The 21,199-nt window shown below is 42.1% G+C and overlaps 1 long non-coding RNA gene across 1 annotated transcript; it reads left to right on the top strand.

Annotated features, from left to right (window-relative positions):
- The first annotated feature begins 221 nt into the window (after window positions 1-221).
- On the top strand, window positions 222-20,430 carry LOC128567336 (uncharacterized). The gene is made up of 3 exons (XR_008374873.1): window positions 222-493; window positions 14,597-14,775; window positions 20,062-20,430. It is a non-coding gene; the product is annotated as an uncharacterized LOC128567336 (long non-coding RNA).
- Window positions 20,431-21,199: the final 769 nt, after the last annotated feature.

Below are 21,199 nucleotides of genomic sequence, written 5' to 3'. Positions count from 1 at the left end.
CTGCATCCGGCTGGCCATCCTTATTGCGGCCTACAAGGGCCGCAGCCTGGTCAGAAATGCGCCGCCTCTGCCTAGATCGGCTTGGCGCCAGAGCAGCTGCAGTTGAGCCTCTAGCTCCGCTAGGCCCCCGCCGGCTCCGCCCCTCCAGCCCTTCCCCTCTGGCCCCGCCCCCAGGGGCGACCCGGCGCTTCAAATCACTTGAGCAGGGAAAATGATAGCTGTTCACCTGCCGGCTGGCGCCGCTGTCCTCGCCCTACGCTCCTGGGGCCGGAACCCTCCTCGAGCAAGCGGAGTAGAACGGACCCATCTGCCGGCCGGAGCGGCGGCGCCTCTATGCGGACTCCGCACGAAACCAGCGGAGTAGAACAGACCCAATTGCCCGCAGGAGCGAAGGCGCCTGGATGCGGACCCGGCTGCTGGAAGACTGGAGCCCACCCGGAAGCGACTTTGGGTCCGCTGCGCCCCACGCCTATGCAGAGGCGGTCCACCAGCGGTGAGTGGTCACGTCCGGGCCTGGCCGGCGTGGGTGGGAACAAGGGTTCAGTTCGCCCCCTCCCCGGGGCCAGGGTCCCTCCCAGCTGCCAAGGCAGGGGAGTGGTGCCCGGTGGCCGGGAGGGCCACCGCAGGGCTGCGCCAGGCTAGGGCCGCGGGCGCCCTGCCGGGAGGACAGAATTGGCGGCAGCTGGAAAAGTTGCTGTGGAACGTTAACGGCCACAACGGGGTCCGGGGCGATAGTTCCAGGGTCCCTGAGGCTGGGCGAGGTCCGGGGGTGGGCGCCGCAGGCTGAAGGGTGAGGTCTGGCCTCGGAGAGCCCTGGCTCATTAGAGTAGGGTTTGCAGAAACGTGGGTACCGGGTGGGAGTGTCGGGCCGCCTCCACCGCTGCCTCACCACCCCCACCACCACCACACACACACACACACACACTCGGCCGGAACCTCTTGTCTCCCTGAGGTCAGGCCCCAGCGGGATGAATGGGGATGTTGGCAGCATTACAGGGTGTTGGGAACAGGGGTGTCCCGGCGCTGCCTCCCCAGGGCCTGGCAGAGGAGACAGCAGCGCACCCCCACACGCATGGTTTATGAGAGTGTACATGCCTGTCCTCATCCTTGCCTGCATGCCCAGGGCTGCACACACACATGCCTGCTCTGGTCTGCCGGCTTTGCGCATGCTGGGAGTTTTAACAGACCCACTTCTGTGCCCACATGCTCATGTGTGAGGGAGGCTCAGGGCAGTTAGGCCTGCAGACAAGAGGGGTGCCTCCCCTTTGCAGCTCCTTAGCGCGCGCGCGCGTGCATGTGTGTGGGTGTGTGTGTGTGTATCTTTGCACACATCTGCATGTGTGTGTGTGATGGGGTGTGCCTATGGGTACACTGGCATGTGTCTCTTTGCCTCTGGGAGTGGGCGCTACTTGTGTGCTCAGATGAGCTGTGACTGAATATGGAGCTGAGGCCCTGAAACATGTTGGGGGCTTGTAGAGAGCCACCACCACAGGGTGTGAGGTACAGGGTCTCCCAGCCCCTCCGTTCCCACTAGTGCTGGGGAGTGGTAGCTGCTGGTGGGCTGGAACTGGTCTAATTTCACTTGATCTTAGCCAAAAGGCTGAGAAGTGATTGGGAAGACCAATTTCAAACCTTGAGGTCAACACTGAGATAAAAAGATCAGACCCTGGGCAAACTCAGCCACCACTAAAGCTCCGCTGACTCAAGCAGATGACCTCAGAGGACCACCTTAGTTTCTCCATGGTAGGGATCTTCTTGGTGAGGGACTCCTTAGTGTTCTCACCTGCCTTAGGTTGTGGGGGGCACTGAGCAGAGGGATGTTGTGCTAGGTGGGGGATATGGATGCTGCTGACCCACTCACACTGTTAGGAGAACCCTGGGCTGGGACAGAGGTGGCTGATTCCTCCAGCTCCTGCAGCCACCATCACTGTCCTCAGCCAGAGAATGGGGAAAGGCAGGTCATCCTTGCAAGGTGTTGTTTATTTCTTTGTGTCGCCTGAATGCTCTGCCTATGTTGTAGGAGATGCCTTCAAAGTTGTTAGTGTGCATGCTTTGCATTGGATATGCAGGGCACTTTGTGGTTGCACATGAATTTTAGCAGCCATTATTTCTATTTTGAATGGACTGGACATAGCTCAGGGCAGGGCAGAGCATCCTTGGCTCTGAGGGCAATGGGATGGTGTAGGTTGGCAGAACAGGTAGTGTAGCGTTGGCCAGACAGGAACTTGGAGCTGGGCTGAGCAGGAGCTGAGCCAGAGTTAGGCCAGGCAGCCAGGCCAGGGGGGGAGCAGCTATAAGGATGCCTCAGAGAGCTGGCTCCAAGCTGCTGTGGGTGGCCTGGGTGAAGAGTAGGTGGGCCTGAACATGGGCAGCTATGGGGCACAGGTCCATCAGTGCCTCTAGAGTCCCCACCCTTGCAGTGAGCTTCAGGCTCATGCTGGACTATCCCTGGAACCTGGACCTGGAGTTGAGTCTGGGCCAGGCTGTCTCCAGGGGTCACTGGTGAACCTGGACCTCTTCCCCAGGCCTGCCCTGCCCTAGGGGCAAAAGTCCTTCACATGAGCCAGCTGGAGTGCTGGCTGGGCTTTTAGATTTTTTTCCATTCATAAGTAGCCCCCTTAGGAAATGTGAGGTGGTATCTCATTGTTATTTTGATTATTAGGATATTGAGGACCTATTATGTTTTGCCAGTTGGCCAATTTTATGTTTTGTTAGGTTCAATATCTAGTCAGATATTTCTTCTATTTTTCTCATGTTATTTAGTTTTTGACTACTTTAGAATGTTACTTGGTTGCGTATTTTTGATAACAACCTCTTATCAGATAGAGGATTTCCATGTATTCTCTGATAATTTGTAGGATATTTTCTCATTTGGTTGATTGTTTCCTTCGTTGTATAGAAGCTTTTCAGTGTGCTGTAGGGTCAGATTGGTCATTCTCGTTTTTTTTTTTTTTTTGCTTTTGATGTTGGTGATTAATGAAAACAATATTTTCAGAACCCAGTGGTTTTGCCTGTGTTGTCTCCTTCCCTACCTTCCTTCTGTCCTCTAATGTTCTCACCCTTTCTCTTTTGCTCTATCACTCTCTTCTGTTTCTCTATTTTGCTGTCTTTTTGTAACCTGGAAGCATAGATCGAAATCGCCCTGAATATATATTCTCCCTGTTTTCTTTCCAGAGTTTTATGGTTTCTGGTCTTGTCTTTAGATATTGAATCCATTTTTTTTAATTGTTAAATCATAGCTGTGTACATTAGTGCAATCAAGGGGTACAATGTGCTGCTTTCATATACAATCTGAAATATTCTCATCAAACAGTTCAACGTAGCCTTCATGGCGTTTTCTTAGTTATTGTGTGTAGACATTTGTATTCTGCCTTTAGTAAGTTTTGCCTGTACCCATTCTAAGATGTACTGTAGGTGTGGCCCCACCCATTACCCTCCTTCTACCCTAACCTCCCCCCTCCCTTCCCCTTCCTTGGCCCTTTCCCCATAGTCTTGTGCTATAGTTGGGTTATAGCCTTCATGTGAAAGCTATACATTAGCTTCATATTAGGGCTGAGTACATTGGATACTTTTTCTTCCATTCCTGAGATACTTTGCTAAGAAGAATATGTTCCAGCTCCATCCATGTAAACATGAAAGAGGTAAAGTCTCCACCTTTCTTTAAGGCTGCATAATATTCCATGGTATACATGTACCACAATTTGCTAGTCCATTTGTGGGTCAATGGGCACTTGGGCTTCTTCCATGACTTAGCAATTATGAATTGGGCTGCAATAAACATTCTGGTACAGATGTCTTTGTCATGTTGTGATTTTTGATCTTCTGGGTATAAACCTAGTAAAAGAATTATAGGATCGAATGGCAGGTCTATTTTTAGGTCTCTAAGTATTCTCCAAACATCCTTCCAGAAGGAACGTATTAGTGTGCATTCCCACCAGCAGTGTAGAAGTGTGCCCTTTTCTCCACATCCACGCCAACATCTCTGGTTTTGGGATTTTGTTATGTGGGCTACTCTTATTGGGGTTAGGTGATATCTCAGAGTAGTTTTGATTTGCATTTCTCTGATGATTAAGGATGATGAGCTTTTTTTCACGTGTTTATAGATCGTGCATCTGTCTTCTTTAGAGAAATTTCTCTTCAAGTCCCTTGCCCACCCTGAGATGGGATCACTTGTTCTTTTCTTGCTAATACATTTGAGTTCTCTGTGGATTCTGGTTATTAGACCTTCCTGGGAGGTATAACTTGCAAATATTTTCTCCCATTCTGAGGGCTGTCTGCTTGCTTTACTTACTATGTTCTTGGCTGTGCAGAAGCTTTTTAGTTTGATCAGGTCAGTAGTGTATTTTTGATACTGCTTCAATTGCCTGGGGAGTCCTTCTCCTAAAATATTCACCCAGGCCGATTCCTTCAAGAGTTTTCCCTGCACTTCCTTCAAGTATTTTTATAGTTTCATGTGTTAAGTTTAAATCTTTTATCCAGTGAGAGTCTATCTTAGTTAATGGTGAAAGGTGTGGGTCCAGTTTCAATCTTCTATAGGTTGCCAGCGAGTTTACCCAGCACCATTTGTTAAATAGGGAGTCTTTTCTCCACTGAATGTTTTTAACTGGCTTTTCAAAGATCAAATAACGGTAAGTAGCTGGATTCATCTCTTGGTTCTCTATTCTGTTCCAGATATCTACTTCTCTGTTTTTGTGCCAGTACCATGCTGTTTTGATCACTATCGATTTATAGTACAGTCTCAGGTCTGGTAGCGTGATTCCTCCGGCTTTGTTTTTATTGCTGAGTAATTTTTTGGCTATTCGAGGATTTTTTCTGATTCCATATAAAATGAAGTATTATTTTTTCAACATCTTTAAAGTATGACAATGGAGCTTTAATAATAATTGCATTAAAATTAAATATTGCTTTGGGTAGTATAGACATTTTAACAATGTTGATTCTTCCTAGCCATGAGCATGGTATGTTTTTCCATTTGTTAACGTCTTCAGCTATTTCTTTTCTTAAAGTTTCATAGTTCTCTTTGTAGAGATCTTTTACATCCTTTGTTAGGTATACTCCCAAATATTTCATCTCCTTTGGCACTACTGTGAAAGGAATAGAGTCCTTGACTGTTTTTTCGGCTTGGTTATTGTTGGTATATATATAAAGGCTACAGATTTATGGGTGTTGATTTTGTAGCCTGAGACATTGCTGTATTCCTTGATCACCTCTAAAAGTTTTGTAATAGAATCCCTAGTGTTTTCCAGATATACGATCATATCATCTGTGAAGAGTGAAAGTTTGATCTCTTCTGACCCTATGTGGATACCCTTGATCGCCTTTTCTTCCCTAATTGCAATGGCTAAAACTTCCATTACAATGTTAAAGAGCAATGGAGACAATGGACAACCTTACCTGGTTCCTGATCTAGGTGGAAATCATTTCAGTTTAACTCCATTTAATACAATATTGGCTGTGGGTTTGCTGTAGATGGCCTCCATTAGTTTAAGAAATGTCCCTTCTATACCCATTTTCTTAAGTGTTCTGATCATGAAGGGATGCTGGATATTATCAAAAGCTTTTTCTGCATCAATTGAAAGAATCATATGGTCCTTATTTTTTAGTTTGTTTATGTGTTGAACTACATTTATAGATTTACGTATATTGAACCAGCCTTGATACCCTGGGATAAATCCCACTTGGTCATGATGTATAATTTTTTTGATGTGTTGTTGGATTCTGTTTGTTAGGATCTTATTGAGTATTTTAGCATCAATATTCATTAGTGATATTGGTCTATAATTTTCTTTTCTTGTTGGGTCTTTCCCTGGTTTGGGGATCAAGGTGATGTTTGCTTCGTAGAATGTGTTGGGTAATATTCCTTCTTTTTCTTTATTTTGGAAGAGGTTTAGTAATATAGGTACTAGTTCTTCTTTGAAGGTTTGGTAGAATTCTGACGTAAAGCCATCTGGTCCTAGGCTTTTCTTTTTAGGGAGATTTTGTATAGTTGATGCTATTTCAGAACTTGATATAGGCCTGTTCAACATTTCCACTTCATTCTGGCTAAGTCTCGGTAGGTGGCGTACTTCCATGTATTGGTCGATTTCTTTCATATTTTCATATTTCTGAGAGTAGAGTTTCTTGTAGTATTCGTTAAGGATTTTTTGAATTTCTGAGGGGTCTGTTGTTATTTCATCGTTACCATTTCTGATTGATGAAATTAGAGATTTTACTCCTTTTTTCCTGGTTAGGTTGGCCAAAGGTTTATCTATTTGATCGATCTTTTCAAAAAACCAACTTTTGGATATATTGATCTGTTGTATAATTCTTTTGTTTTCAATTTCATTTAATTCTGCTCTGATTTTCGTTATTTCTTTTCTTCTGCTGGGTTTGGGGTTGGAGTGTTCTTCCTTCTCCAGTTGCTTGAGATGTCCCTTTAAGTTATTAACTTCCTCTCTTTCCGTTTTCTTGAGGAAGGCTTGCAGTGCTATAAATTTGCCTTGTAGGACTGCCTTTGTGGTATCCCAGAGGTTCTGATAATTCATGTCTTCATTGTCATTTTGTTCCAAAAATTTGATTTCCTTCTTAGTCTCGTCTATAACCCATCTATCCTTCAGCATAAGGTTGTTTAGCTTCCTGTTTTTGTATAGGTATGCAGGTTCCTGTTGTTATTGAGTTCAGCTTTTATTCCATGTTGATCTGAGAAGATGCAAGGAATAATTTCTATTTTTTTAAATTTGTGGGGTTAGATTTGTGGCCTAGGATGTGGTTGATTTTGGAGTATGTTCTGTGGGCTGATGAGAAGAATGTGTATTCAGTTTTGTTGGGATGAAATGTTCTGTAGATGTCTGTTAAATCCAGATGTTGAATGGTTAAGTTTAAATCTAAAATTTCTTTTCTTAGCTGCTTTTTGGAGAATCTATCCAGCACTGCTAACGGGGTGTTAAAATCTCCAACTACTATGGAACTGGAGGAAATCAAGTTGCTCATGTCTGTTAGAGTTTCTCTTATAAATTGAGGTGTGTTCTGATTGGCTGCATAAATATTAATAATTGAGATGTCATCATATTGAGTATTACCTTTAACACATATGAAGTGTCCATCCTTATCCTTCCTTATTTTGGTTGGTTTAAATCCTATTGCATCTGCGAATAGGATAGCAACACCTGCTTTTTTCTGCTTTCCATTTGCCTGGAGTATAGGTTACCTTCCCTTCACCTTGAGTCTATATTTGTCTTTTAATGTAAGATGCGATTCTTGTATGCAGCAGATATCTGGCTTGAGTTTTTGTATTTAGTCAGCCAACCTGTGCCTCTTTAGATGACAGTTTAAACCATTCACATTCATTGAGAATATTGATAAGCCATTCAAGAGTTCGGTGGACATTTTTAATCCTTTTGTGACTGTGGAAGTTGGAATTTGATCAAAATTTTCTGGGTGGGTTTACTTTTGTGGTGGAGGATTACGCTGGTCTTTATGGAGGGTAGGTCTGAGAATATCCTGGAGAACTGGTTTAGTTATGGCAAATTTCTTCAACATGTGAATGTCATTGAAGTATTTAATTTCTCCATCATAAGTGAAACTCAGTTTAGCTTGGTACAGGAGTGTTGAAAGTTATTTTGTTTTAGGAGATTAAAAGTCGAAGACCATCCTCTTGTAGCTTGAAAGGTTTCTGCAGAGAGATCTTCAGTTATTCTAATATTCTTCTCCTTGTAGGTGATGGTTTTCTTTCATCTGGCTGCTTTCAGAATTTTCTCCTGCATATTAGCTTTAGTGAAATTGATTATGATGTGTCTGGGGGATGTCTTATTTGGGTTGAGTTGTGCTGGAGTTCTGAAACTGTCTGCTATCTGAATTTCAGAATCTCTTGGCATGTCTGGAAAGTTCTCCTTCCTGTCTTCCTTGGCTCCGGCCCTAGGGTAGGGGAGGGGAGGGGGCAGGGAGACGACCCTAGGGGCCAGACCGGCTGAATGACAGCTCTTTGCCCTCTCGTGAATCTTTCCCTCAGAAGCACCATTTCTGGCGTCTGTGAACCAAAATAAAATCTGAAGCCCAAGACTTTAAACTTCAGTGAGGGGCGGAGCATGATGGCGGACAGGACAGACGTGTAGCCCACCTATCCCAAGCCATCAGGTGAGAGGAAAGGCGGTCTGGACCTTCCCTGTGTGTGGATTATTGGAGTGGACAGACAGCTGGAGATGCCCAGCGAACTGGCGGATTGCTATATATGAGGGGTAATTTAAAACCACAGACTCTGTTGTGGAGCTTCTTCTCTGCTCGGCCGTGCCGGCCAGCAGGCCCCTCCCCTACGGAGGTCAGCAGCTTGTAAATGCTGACAAAACCCAATTGACAAATAATTATTCCTGAACTGAGGGAGGCATCCAAAAGGAGAGCCACTCAAAACCACGGGGAGCTGGGCAAACTGTTGGACAATTGAAGGGAAGGGATCCTGCCCAGGAAAGAGACATTTTGAACTACCCAAAAGGGCGGGCACCTTTCCCCCAGGTGTTAGAGGGGGCTGGCGGATAAGGCTGCGGGGCGAACTGGCGGGTGCCCATCCAAAAGGGAAACTCTGAACCATAAATGTCAGAATAAGTCCCCCGAATGCTCCAACCACAGGAACCAGCTACATCTACTGAAGCCACGGACCCGGCTTCAGCTGCTAAAGCCGTGAATTTGGCTTCAGCCACGGGAGCCAGCTACAGCAGATAAAACTGCAGACCCACCAACGACCATGGGAACTCAGCACCACTCCCCCTACAGCCGATTGCAGTCACCAGTTTGCAGGAGAACCTGGGAAAAGAGTGGAAAGACTTAAGAAGCGTGGACACCTGCACTGAGTGGGAAGGTTGGTCGCAAGTGCTGTCTGGAAAAGAACAGCTGAGGTTACACAATTCTTAGGCGACAAACTTTTACAGAAATTCCAAAATGGCGATCGGTCATGGAAGGTGGTTACCATGGTAACAGTATAAACTGTAAATCAGGTATAAGCCTCGGAACCACTCACAGCACCACCTGGTGTCCAGAAAGTATATTGCAGTATGAATATATTCCTACGAAAGTTGATCCCTACAGCAGACGTATAGATATGTATAGGTATATTTCTACACGCAAGAATATTTTTGTAGTTGCTGCCTTTTTTTTTTTTTTTTTGGTTTTCGTGGGGTTTTTTGTTTGTTTTGTTTTTGTCTGTTTTTTCCTCACCATTTTCTTAGAGGAGATTTCGATAATTTTTTATTATTACTTTTTATATAGATATATTTTTTATTTCTGTGTCTCCTAATTTTAATTTCTTCTTTCTTCTCTTTTAATATTCCTACTAACACCAGTTTTTTCTCTCTTTTTCTTTCCTTTCTTTCAATTATTTTACGATTATCACTATTTTTATTGCAGTTGTTCTTATATTGCTGCTGTCGTGGCTGTTACCTGTATGTCTATGTGTTTCCGTCTGTCTCTGTATCTATGGGCCTGTGTGCCTGGTAACCTTTGTATCTGTTTATTTGTTCATTTGGTCTCAATGACCTTGGTGTTACAACCTGCAATTCTGAGCTCCTAGCACTCCCCTCCACTCTCACTCCGTGATCTGGAGACCTGCCCCCCCAGGAGTCCAGATTCTCTCGAGAGGTGAACTCTGGGTGAACTCTTGAGAGGTGTAGACAGGACCTGGACTGCAGCTGGCCAGTGCTGACTCTGTAGCAAAGGAGCGAGAAGACGATGGTTGGCTAAGAGGGAATCACACTGGAGCGGTGGTGCCGCGAGGGGCAGAGCAACAGCCGTCTTCAGCAATAATAAGGCTCACCCCCAGATATCCCATAGCCTCTCCTCCTGTCTTCCTGGGCAACCAGGTGAGGCCGAGCATCTTCTCAGATGGCAGCCACCGTGGAACAGACCTGGGACTAAAACGCAGGCCCCATGAGTAAAGGGTTTGCCTGAGGCAGCACTGACCTGGGTGGAACACAGAGACTAGAAAACACACTCGCAGAGCCGGGAAACTCCCAGGGTGGGGCTGATCCAGAGGACTGCTTTACTGAGCCTAAGATGCACCTGGCCCTCAGGGGATCACCAGCCTATAGACAAAGGAGGCCAAGAGGCTACAGCTGACAACTGATCGTGCTGCAAATACAAACCTGCAGGACTAAAAACAGGGCCTGAGGCACAGGTTCTGGGAACTCAAATCAGCCTCTCCTCTGCAGAGGAATCTAGCAGGGTCAGAAACAAACTCCCACAGGGTTGTTCCGTTCACCCAGTAACATAAACTAAGGGTGGGGCTGGAACTGAGTGAACACCTCCAGCCTCCATCAAGTGCCCGAGGTTGACAGGACACACCACCCCTGCCAGATAAAGACAGAGAGTAGCAGCCTAAACGAGCAGACATAGACTACCCTGTGACTTAGGCAGGTGCAAACTCCTGTAGTATCTGCTTACTGCAGACAACTGACTGGGTCACAGCCCTGTGGGGCTAGCAGCGACTGGGTGTGACAGAGCTGCAAGGTGGGGAAGGAGGCATTAATATTCCCAGACTGATCTATTTACTGGGTGGCTCCTCCTGACTCCATGCAGCACTGGAGCAAGCCATATTAGAGCAGTCACCAGACCCCTGTGATCCAGTTCCCAGGGACCTCTTGAACTCTCCCACCTGAGGCAGCTGCTGACTGAGACAATTGATTTGGACCTTTTGAACTGAGCCACTCACCTGGGGACAATCCAGGTGGTGCCCTGGGTGTGTGGTTGTAGGAAGGTTTGATTTTCCTTTTCCATTTGTTGCCTGTAGTGGGTGGTGTGACTTAATTGCTGGTATTTCTCCACAGCTGAGACTTCGACCCAGAGTAACTGCTTCACTAGGGTCAAATAGAAACCAGCTGAAAACAAGACAGAACCACTTAGCCCCTCTACACCAGACAGGGCCCCAGTTTCTCAGGCCACAGCACTGTACGGGTCCTCAACAAAACACCAGGGGAGAAATCAAAGGGAGTAAGACAATCATGGGGTGGAATCAGCGGAAAAACTCTGGTAACATGAATAACCAGAATAGATCAACCCCCCCCAAGGAAAGATATGGCAGATGTAATTGAAGATCCCATTCACAAACAACTGGCTGAGATGTCAGAAATCGAATTCAGAATTTGAATGGCAAAAAGATTAACAAAATGGAACTAGGAATTCGTGGAGAAATTCAAAAGCTGTCTCAAGAATTTAACGAATTTAAAGACAAAACCACCAAAGACTTAGACACACTGAAGCAAGAATTTGCAGCCCTCAAAGATATGAAAAATACAGTAGAATCCCTTAGCAATAGAATGGACCAAGCAGAAGAAAGGATCTCCTACATCAAAGATAAAGCCTTTGGACACTCCCAAACTCTCAAAGAGGAAGAGAAATGGAGAGCAAAAATGGATCACTCTCTCAGAGAGCTCTGGGATAACTCGAAGAAGGCAAATATCCAACTCATAGGAATTCCTGAAACAGATGAAGTAGCCTCACTGGGCGCAGAGGCCCTTCTGCATGAAATTATGAAAGAGAATTTTCTAGACTTGCCTAGAGAACCTGAAATTCAGCTAGCAGATAGCTTCGGAACCCCAGCATGACTCAACCACATCCCCCAGGCATATCATAATTAACTTCACTAAAGTTAATATGAAGGAGAAAATTCTCAAAGCGGCCAGGCAAAAGAAAACTATTACCTTCAAAGGGAAGAACACTAGAATGACTGCAGATCTCTCTGCTGAAACGTTTCCAGCCAGAAGAGGGTGGTCATCAACATTTAATCTCCTCAAGCAAAATAACTTTCAACCCCGGATCTTATACACAGCTAAACCGAGTTAAACATTGTTAAAATGTCCATACTACCCAAAGCAATATATAATTTCAACGCAATCCCCACTAAAGCTCCACTGTCATACTTTAAAGATCTTGAAAAAACAATACTTCATTTTATATGGAATCAGAAAAAAACCTCGAATAGCCAAGACATTACTCAAAAATAAAAACAAAGCAGGAGGAATCACGCTACCAGACCTCAGACTATACTACAAATCGATAGTGATCAAAACAGCATGGTACTGGCACAAAAACAGAGAAGTAGACATCTGGAACAGAATAGAGAACCAAGAGATGAAGCCAGCTAATTACCGTTATTTAATCTTTGACAAGCCAATTAAAAACATTCAATGGGGAAAAGATTCCCTATTTAACAAATGATGCTGGGTGAACTGGCTGACAACCTGTAGAAGACTGAAACAGGACCCACACCTCTCACCATTAACCAAGATAGACTCTCACTGGATTAAAGATTTAAACCTAAGACATGAAACTATAAAAATACTAGAAGAGAGTGCAGGGAAAACCCTTGAAGAAATTGGGTTGGGCGAGTTTTCATGAGAAAGACCCCCCGGGCAATTGAAGCTGCTTCAAAAATACACTATTGGGACTAGATCAAACTAAAAAGCTTCTGCACAGCCAAGAATACAGTAAGTAAAGCAAGCAAACAGCCCTCAGAATGGGAGAAGATATTTGCAGGTTATTTCTCCGACAAAGGTTTAATAACCAGAATCCACAGAGAACTCAAACTCATTAGCAAGAAAAGAAAGGGATCCCATCGCAGGCTGGGCAAGGGACTTGAAGAGAAATTTCTCTGAAGAAGACAGGCGCACGGCCTTCAGACATATGAAAAAATGCTCATCATCTTTAATCATCAGAGAAATGCAAATCAAAACTACTTTGAGATATCATCTAACTCCAGTGAGACTAGCCTACATCACAAAATCCCAAGACCAGAGATGTTGGCGTGGATGTGGAGAAAAGGGAACACTTTTGCACTGCTGGTGGGAATGCAAATTAATACATTCCTTTTGGAAAGATATATAGAGAACACTTAGAGATCTAAAAATAGATCTGCCATTCAATCCTGTAATCCCTCTACTGGGCATATACCCAGAAGACCAAAAATCACATCATAACAAAGATATTTGTATTAGAATATTTATTGCCCTATTCATAATTGCTAAGTCATGGAAAAAGCCCAAGTGCCCATCAATCCACGAATGGATTAATAAATTGTGGTATATGTACACCATGGAATATTATGCAGCCTTAAAAAAAGATGGAGACTTTACCTCTTTCATGTTTACAGGGATGGAGCTGGAACATATTCTTCTTAGTAAAGTGTTTCAAGAATGGAAGAAAATGTACCCAATGTACTCACCCTTACTATGTAACTAATTTAGGGTTTTCACATGAAAGCTATAACCCAGTTACAACCTAAGAATAGGGAGAAGGGGGAAAGGGAGGGGAGGGAGAGGGGAGATAGTTGGAGGGAGGGGGATTAATGGGATTACACCTGCGGTGCATCTTACAAGGGTATATGTGAATCCTAGTAAATGCGGAATGTAAAGGTCTTAGCAAAATAACTAAGAAAATGCCACGAAAGCTATGTTAACTAGTGTGATGAAAATGTGTCAAACGGTCTATGAACCAAGTGTATGGTGCCCCATGATCATACTAATGTACACAGCTATGATTTAATAAAAAAATAAGAAAACAAAAAAACCCCAGCTTTTAGATTTATTGATTTGTTGCATTATTCTTTTGTTTTCAATTTCATTTAATTCTGCTCTAATTTTGGTTATTTCTTTTCTTCTACTGGGTTTAGGTTTGGAATGTTCTTGCTTTTCCAGTTGCTTGAGATGTCCCATTAAGTTGTTAACTTCCTCTCTTTCCTTTCTCTTGAGGAAGGCTTGCAGTGCTATAAATTTCCTTCTTAGAACTGCCTTTGCGGTGTCCCAGAGGTTCTGATAGTTCGTGTCTTCATTGTCATTTTGTTCCAAAATATTGGCAATTTCTTTCTTAATCTCATCTCTGACCCAGCTATCATTCAGCATAAGATTATTTAACTTCCATGTTTTTGTATGGGTATGCAGATTTCTGTTGTTACTCAGCTCAAGGTTTATTCCATGGTGGTCTGTGTAGGATAATATTTAGAAATAAACTTATCCTACATCAAGCACACAAAGTAAATTCAGTGTGAGTTTCAAATGACTTGCTTTTCTTCCAGAGGCTTAAGAGGCTTGGACCCCCCTGGGTTACTCACAGAGTTAGGCTTTTGGAGTTACGAATTTCTTAGGCCTTTTCTCTGAAGCAGTACACCCCGTGAAGCCTGAGATCAAAGGGCATGCCACCCTTCCTCAGAGATATGGGCCAGAGGGTTGACATATGTTAACAACGTATTGTCAGAGGTCTATAGGTGCTCTGCCCTGAGGAGAAGACACAGTCATTACTTCATACTGAGTAAACTGAGTGAATGCTTGAAGATATTCTTCTATTAACTCTGTTCCCCTGTGGCTACTTTTGTCTTTGTGCCTTGCTCGGAAATTAGTCAATGTTTAGACTACAAAGTGATTGTATTGATATGATAACAAAATATTTCCTTTCCTGTTAAATTTCCTTTCATGTTAAATTTCAAATAGGTAAAAGAAGATAATGATGTGACTAATAGATAATAGATTAAGTGTGTACGTGACTAGAAGAGTATAAAACTTAAACTTGGAATAAAGTTTTTTGCTACATGCCATTTCATCTCATCTAACTGCGTGTAATCTGTTTCTTAACTTAATAATTACAGGAGCGAGTTTACACTTACAGCAAAGCTGCTGCTCATTCATGTCTCTGGTCACACAACATATTGGCATAGTCGGTAGGATCAGGGGATCGCGAAGGAGCAGAAAGACTTTCTGAACACCGGGCTGGAGGACAGCTGCCTCCACCAGATCCTCGGAGAGATCTTCGCTGAAGCCGTTTGAGGTAAGCTTGAGAACCCTGTAACTGGGACGGTGCAATTGCCACGCAGAGTATGTGGGACGTCTCCAGCATAACAAGAAACATGGGAGGGAATAATATGAGTCTTCAGCTCTCTTCTTCTTTGGAGGACCAGTATATTGCCATTTTAAAAACTCTGATTTCTACCACTAAAATTCCAGTAAAAACCAGTAACCTGGGCGGCACCTGTGGCTCAAGGGGTAGTGCGCCGGTCCCATATGCCGGAGGTGGCGGGTTCAAACCCAGCCCCAGCCAAAAAAAAGAAAAAAACACCAGTAACCTGAGGGAACTTTTCCCTGTGGTTGTTAAGCATTGCCACTGGTTTACACCTGACCAGAAAGTCCAGCTTAATTTAAAAGTCTGGAAGAAAGTGGGTCAGGCTCTGCGTCATGCCCACCAAAAAGGCAATTTTATAAGTAGGGTCATATGGGTAACATATCAGCTGTTTCAGACATGTTCTGAGCAAGATTCTGAGACTGAGGACATTGACGCTGACGAGTGGCCACCCCCGCCTCCTTTGTCCGAGCTGGATCAGTTAGACCAGCCAGAACAGGTTGCGGAATATCTCAGAATAGGAACATGTATATGATATGCCACATTCCCATTCTAAATCCCAATCTAATAAGCCTCAAAAGAAATATGTGGGTGACTTAATTAGTCTTAAAAGTGACGCAGAGACCTGTCCAGAATTAGTGGAAATGGCTGATGAATCAGCTCAAAAAGAGTCTGAGTTTAAACACCTTAAAAAGGTTATGGCTGAAAATTTTCATACAATGAATCAAAGAATTGCCTTCTTAGAAAAGAAGGGAGCTGAAATACTCTCCTCTAGAGCAAGCTCTAAAGCAGGTTTTTGTAAAGATGTGCTTCCACCTTACAAGCCTCTAACTCCTTCTACACCAGCAGGTCCTATAGCCTGGAAGGAAAGCCCCTTCCATCATAATACTCCACCAGGAATCTATCCTGTGTGGAATAATCCTCCAGATACTCGTTTCACAGCACAGTATCACTTTCCCTTAGATATTTCTGAATTAGCTATATCTAATGAAAACTCAGTTCAAATTTCAGAATTGGGTAATAATAAGGAGCCTATTATACAAGCATATCCTATTTTCAGAGAAATTCGAGAAAATGGTCAATCAGGAGTTGCTCAGCATGCTCCTATACTTTTAAGAACAATGAAAGATGCTGTTTTTGCCTATGGACCCACGTCACCCTTCATAATTGGCATTTTAAATTCATATTGTACAAATCATATTTTTATTCCTGCTGACGGGGAAACTTTAGCTCGCACTACCTTGAGCCCTGGTCAATTTTTGCAATTCAAGGCTTGGTGGCTGGAAGAGGCAACTTTACAAAACTGAGCTCAAGGAACTCCAGTTAACTCTTTAATGGGTATTGGCCCTGCGGCTGACATTCACCAACAGCTGCAATTAACACAAGATTTATTAATGCAAGTTAAGGATGTTTGTATTAGAGCTTGGCAAAGACTAGAGGAAAAAGATGGGGTTAAACAATTTTTTACAAAAATCATGCAAGCAATCAATGAACCGTATTCTGAATTTGTAGCTAGACTTCAGACAGCAATTGAAAGATCTGTTCCTGGAGAACAGGCCAGACAGATGCTTCTATTACAATTAGCATTTGAGAATGCCAATTCAGATTGTAAGTTAGCCCTGACCCCTGTCAAGAATCAGGACAATGTTTCCATTGAACAATATCTCTGCACTTGTAGGGATATTGGTTCTGGAACATTTCAGGCAAAGCTTAATGCTGTCGCCTTGGTGGAGGCACTTAATGGGACTAAAAGGAAAGCAAAATGTTTTAATTGTGGAAAAATAGGGCATCTGTGTTCTGAATGTCGCAAGGCTAAAATTGAGAATACTTTAGCTGCGGTAACTCAGAATGTTAAGCTGTAAGCACCTGGCCTATGCCGCCGCTGTAGAAAAGGTAAACATTGGACTAATGAATGTAGATCTGTTAGGGATAAAGACGGCAAACTCCTGCCGCCCAAAGTAGAATTTATTCCGGCTCAGGAATCAAAACAACGAGATATCAGGCCCAGCTCAGGGCCTGAAAACAAATTCGAGCAATCAAGGTCCATTTCCAATGGACAATGGGGTAACACATGCACAGGCAAATCAGAACAATTAATTGAAATAGAGCCTGTGAAATTACATGTTCAAGATCTCTTTCATGCAACTCAAGGAAGTGCAGCATTAGACATACCAATACTATATGAGGAAGAAATCTTAGTTGGACAAAAACCTAGAAACTTCAGACTGGAATATATGGCCCTATTCCACCAGACTCTGTCGGGCTTATTTTAGGTAGAAGCAGCTTAACAATGGAAGGTTTAAACATACATCCTGGAGTTATTGATCCTGACTTTCAAGGGGAAATTATGCTTATGACTTCTTCTACTTAGAATATAAAATTAAAAGCTGGTCAAAGAATTAAAACAATTTTTAATACTGCCCTATCATAAAGGACAGGCCACTCCCATAAAGTGGGAAGGTGACTTTGGCAGCACAGGAAAACAGGTTTTTTGGCATGCTTTCCTTAATGATTCTAGACCTCAGTTGTACAGTAACCTTTGCTGACAAAATAACAATTACCAGACTAGTAGATTCAGGAGCTGATGTTTTGATAATTGCCTCTTACATGTGGCCTAAGGGCTGGCCAAAAAAGAAAATCGAGGCTACATTTGTTGGTATGGGAACCTTAACTGATATTGAACAAAGTACAAATACTTTAGACTGCTTTGGCCCTGAGGGTCAGAAAGCTCAACTACGCCCTTATGTGGCTCCTATTGCATTATCTATATGGGGCAGAGATCTTTTACAACAGTGGGGAGCTATGATTACTATTCCAACTATTTCCAAACCAGCCAAGACTATAATGATGAATATGGGTTATAATCCCATTGACCCCACTCCTACTTTAAAACCTGAAATTATAAGAATAGGAAATGACAAAACTGGACTAGGCTTGCCTACTCTTCATGAGGGTTTTATATAGAGGCTCCTGTTCAGCGCTTCGCCCTGCCGTTAAAATGGTTAACAGATAAACCGATATGGGTTGAACAGTAGCCGATCCCTTATAAAAAATTAGAAGCGCTTCATAATATAGTTCAAAACCAGTTAAAAACAGGCCATATAATGCCCAGTACCAGTCAATGGAATAGCCCAGTATTTCTAGTAAAAAAGAAATCTGGAAAATGGAGAATGGTGACTGATTTAAGATGAATCAATACAATTATTTCTCTGATGGGAAACAATCTGAAATACCTAACCCATCTCTAATTCCTAAAACTTATTCTATCATCATAATTGATTTAAAAGACTGTTTCTTTACCATTCCCCTTCATCCTGAAGATGCTGAAAGATTTGCTTTCACTATTCCTGCCTTGAACTCAGAAAAACCTGTAAGACGCTTCCATTGGAAGGTCCTTCCTCAAGGCATGTTGAATAGCCCCACCTTATGTCAACTTTTTGTAAATCAGCCTTTAGAGATAGTAAGGACACTTTTCCTGGAGGGTATGTGCTTACATTATATGGATGATATCTTAATAGCACACCCTGATAAGGAAAAGTTACTACAAATTTTTGAAGCTGTAAAGGAAAACTGCCAGCAGTTTGGACTTATAATTTCGGAAGACAAAATACAGTATACAGATCCATGGGAATATTTAGGATATAAAATAACTAGACAAAAAATAATTCCACAAAAAGTAACTATTAGAAGAGATGCTTTAAAAACTCTGAATGATTTTCCAAAACTATTAAGAGATATAAATTGGATTAGATCTAGTTTAGGAATTCCCACATATGCTCTAAAAAATTTGTTTGCAACCTTAGAAGGACCAGCTGATTTAAAAAGCCCTAGCGTATTAACTGCTGAGACAGAAAAAGAATTACAGTGGATAGAACAGCATATCCAGCAATCTCAAATAAATAGAATTGATGAAGTCGGTCATTTTTATTTATATGTGTTTCCTTCCAATCATTCTCCTACAGGGCTGTTAACACAAGAAAATAATTTTATAGAATGGTGTTTTCTACCTAACAAGACAGTTAAGAAAATGGAAACATATATATATAAAATAGCAGCAATAATTTTAAAAGGATGTCAAAGATTTAGACAATTAACTGGTAAAAACCCAGAAAAAATATTTGCACCTCTTACTAATTCTCAAATTAATAATTTATCTTCAACATTGAATGGCAAATCGCTCTTTCAGATTATCTAGGAATTACAGGCAACCATTATACTAAGGATAAAAGAATTCAATTTCTTAAAAAAAACAATTGGTTATTACCAAAAATTATTAAAGAACATTCTTTAGATAATGCTCTCACTTTTTATACTAATGCTAACAAGAAAGGAATTTCAGGATATATAGGGAAAAAAATACAAAAAGTCAAACAGTCTTCTTATCAATCTGTTCAGAAAACTGATTTGCTATAGTAATGCTATTAAGTGATTATCCAGACCTAGAAATAAATATTATTAGTGACTCAATCTTTTGTACAATTGTAGTACAAAACATTGAGACTGTTACTTTAACTAAAAATAATTCAGAATTAAATTTGTTGTTTCACAAACTACAAAAGTTAGTAAGAGCCCAAGTAAAAGGTATTTATATTACACATATTAGAGCCCATACAGGATTACCCAGACCTTTATCAGAAGGCAATCATATGGTAGATCAATTAATAGGGTCAGTACTTACTGCCCAACAAGAACATAATATTGACCATTCCAATGCAAGATCATTAAAACAGAGACATGGCATCACTTGGCACTCTGACAGAGCCATAGTCTGATCTTGCCCCACTTGCCAACCTTTAATACCACCTCCTTTACCCAAAGGTGTTAATCCTAGAGGATTAAAATCTAATCAACTATGGAAAATGAATGTAACTCAATCTCCAGAATTTAATAAGACAAAATAAAACATTAAAAAATATAATTTTAAAACAGAAAGGGGGAGAACAATATACCTCTCCAAAAAATAGATTATCTTCAGCTCTATTTACTTTAAATTTTTAAAATTTGAATGATGAAAATGAAACTCTAGCATTTAAATGAAGCTTGTTAATTATACTTCTGGGGTCACCAGCCCTCCTATTTGCTTTGGTCAACAATATCAGTGTTTAAATATGACTATACAGTACTGGCTAAGTCATTATGACTGGCCAGCTTCTGGAAATAATATCAAACATGAGATGTTTATGCTAAGTGCTAATTCTGTCTCTCGTTTTATCCCAGGTTTTACTTCTATAGATGTGGAAGCTTCTCCTTGTAAAGAGCACAGTTTTACATTGCAAAGGGAATGGGTGCATTAGACTTGATGTAAAGGAAATCAAACCTTTTTCTTAACTAATACTTCTAAAGGTCCTATAATGGACTGGAGTCCAAAGGCAACTTTACTTGACAGCAATAAGAGACCTATTAACATTGAGTTGCCAAGAGATGAGTTTACTTATCCTATAAATAAAAATAAAATTAATATTAATATGATAACACCTATGAGTTGGACAGATGTTGAGTTTGCACCCCCCGCACCTGGAATTTATGACTTTCCTGAACAAAATCATTTGTGGAAAGTAGCAACAGCTCTAAAACCTATGAAGGGTTGGACTGGTGGATTGTTTTTTTTTTTGTTTTTTTTTTTTATTTTTTTGTAGAGACAGAGTCTCACTGTACCGCCCCGGGTAGAGTGCCGTGGCGTCACACGGCTCACAGCAACCTCTAGCTCTTGGGCTTACGTGATTCTCCTGCCTCAGCCTCCCGAGCAGCTGGGACTACAGGCGCCCGCCACAACGCCCGGCTATAGTGGTGGATTGTTTTATCATCAAACCACCACACCTCATACTTATGGTATGGAATTTACTGTTCATGATGAAAGATACATTCAAGCTTGTGTTCAATTACCCTTTGTGTGGCTTAAGGGCAACACAAAGTGGAATGAAAAAACAGGAGAATTATTTTGTCCTGTGTGTCAACTGTTTACTTATATTAATAATTCTCTAAGTTTTAATCCTCAAAAGGAACAGCTGTATTGTTTGAGAGCCAGAACAGGTGTGTGGATGCCAGTGAATTTGACCAGACCGTGGCAAGAATCTCCTGCCCTTAAAGTTCTTCAACTTCTGGCTGATCGAGTTTTGAGAAGAACAAAGAGATTTATTGGACTTTTATTTGCTACTATTCTAGGAATTATTGCTGTGACAGCTTCTGCTGCTGTCTCTGGTGTGGCTTTAACCCAAGGAATTAAAACACATAACTTTGTGGCTAATTGGCATAAAGATTCTGAACAATTATGGACTGCTCAAAAACAAATTGACACTGAGTTATATAATGAAATTGCTGACTTAGAACAAACTGTTGTTATGTTGGGGGATGAGTT

This window comes from Nycticebus coucang, chromosome 2 (genome assembly GCF_027406575.1).
Source record: "Nycticebus coucang isolate mNycCou1 chromosome 2, mNycCou1.pri, whole genome shotgun sequence".
NCBI lineage: Eukaryota > Metazoa > Chordata > Mammalia > Primates > Lorisidae > Nycticebus > Nycticebus coucang.
Note: the sequence above shows the minus strand (reverse complement) of the source record. Positions and strands in the feature narration are given on the sequence as shown.